This window comes from Maylandia zebra, linkage group LG15, assembly GCF_041146795.1.
Source record: "Maylandia zebra isolate NMK-2024a linkage group LG15, Mzebra_GT3a, whole genome shotgun sequence".
NCBI classification, from domain to species: domain Eukaryota; kingdom Metazoa; phylum Chordata; class Actinopteri; order Cichliformes; family Cichlidae; genus Maylandia; species Maylandia zebra.
The window spans coordinates 27,792,562-27,794,739 of NC_135181.1; positions in this window are offsets into that span (position 1 = coordinate 27,792,562).

The window sequence follows — 2,178 nt, forward strand, 5'->3', positions numbered from 1 at the left end:
GGTACCTGGACCTGGGATATAGAGTATGTTTGGGGAGTGCGACTGTCTGTGCAGTGTCTATTTGTGTCTGTCTACACGTTGGGTGAGTGCCGAGTATTTGGTTGTGCATATGGGGGTGGGAATGCATGTTTGTGTCCGCGTGCGCCTGTTCGTCTGTGTCTATATGTCAGGTTGGGTCTTAGACTCAACCTCTCTGGGTACATCTCAGGCCCTCCAAAGTACGGAGGCCTATCTCCCCTCACCACACCCCCTGCCGGTGGCTGATGCCCTCAGACATTGGTGTGTTGGTGGTCCTTGTCGTCTTGGGCTGGTCGCTCATTTATGTACCGGCTCACTCCTGGAGGCCGATTGGCGGGGCCTGGCACCTGTGGCCCGCCTGGGCCCCTTCCGGGGGATGGGATGCCCTCAGGCCTCTGGGCCTGAAGCTCGGTCCTCTCTGGCACAGCTGGTTGCCGACAGAGCCCGTGGGCACGCCACTGCAACCCCCTCTGGCCTCTGCTCCGTAGCTGCTGGGTGACCTCTCGTTTGGGGCTCTACTCAGCTCTTCCCAGGAGGGTGGCACGGTTTCCCCCCTTTTGGTGGTCCTCCTCGGGTCCTTGTACTCTGGGGCCTCTGTATATATGGGGCCTGGATCTCCTCCATACCTGCTTCATACCCTGGTGGACGGGGCTGTGGCTCCCCACACTCCCTAGCAGATCGTTACATGGAGAAACCTTTGGAATACATGCATGCTGATCCACACAGGTATGCACACAGGTGTACACACGGGTGTTCACAGACGCGGACTACACCTTTCTTGGCTGCTGCCTCAAAGCACATTGTGCGCTGTCTATCTTGTGTGCTGCACAATAGCGTTTAATATTTAGTATCTTCTGTTATCTACTGCTAGCTAATTTATTGTGATGGCGCTGTTTTTATTATGTTGCTCTTTTTTTGTTTGCTTTCTCTTCTGTTTTTTTTTTTTCTCCATACAGGTAATCCAGGTGTTTTGTTTGTTTTTCTTTCTTCCCCCCCTTTCTCACCGTCTCTTCGCCCCTCTGGTTTTCTTTCTCTCCCTCTCTTTCTTTCATTCTTTCTCCCTGTTCTATCCCCCAGTCATGTCTGTCCCGTTTGTAGCAACCAAAAATAAAATAAATTCATAATTATAATAAAGGTCAATCAAATGGACCAATATGGCGAGGCCATGATGATCCACTTGGTAAAATAAATCCGCTTGGCATCTTTCTTGGCCTTAAGACAACAATTCTGATGGCTAAAGATCCAAATGGGACACACACAAAAAAAAAAAGAAAGTAGACCAGTTAGGATTAGCATCATAGCCATCAAAGCCATCATAAAAAAAATATTTGTAAAAGCAGGGAGTCATTACATTTGTATGTTATAATGTACAGTACATTTCCTATGATAAACATGTGTATGGCGTTATTTTTATGCCACTATTCTGAGCGCACGTAAAAAACATTTGCAGGTGCAAGTGTTGCATTTTGAGGAGAAATTTATTTTGAACGAAGAAAAGCTAAATTTAAGTGAACAAAATTCATTGCTGCTTGCAAAAAATGTATTTCAGTGTTTGCTATTATCCATACACACACACAAAATAGCAGCCTCTCTCTCTCAGTTTTTGTATTTGCGCTTGCTCTCAAAACATTAGAGCACTTATGCAAATATGTGATGTCTTGATAAATCGAGCAGATATTTGAAGTTTACACAGCACCATTCTCGCATGAAAATATCTTAAAAGTTTATTTTGTGACCCAGAAAGAGTAATATTTCAAACTCCGCCACTCTGTGTTCCTCCGCCACTGCTTCGTTTGAGTTTTGGACGAAATGGATTCTGGAATATTGCATTTCGTCATTTTGAGCTGATTGGAGACCAAAACAGCCAATCAGATTTTTTTGCATCCACATCTGTGATTGGCTGGTTTTGTGGCACAAATATAACGGTGTACAGAAAGAGTTGAACGCGCACAGGCAGAAATGTTGAGAGTGCAAGCAACACATTGTAAGCAAGCGCAATTGCAAAAACTGAGCGAGAGGCGCTGCTATTGTGTGTGTGTATGGATAATAGCAAACACTGAAATACATTTTTTGCACACAGCAATGAATTTTGTTCACTCAAATTTAGCTTTTCTTTGCTCAAAATAAATTTCTCCTCAAAATGCAACACTTGCACCTGCA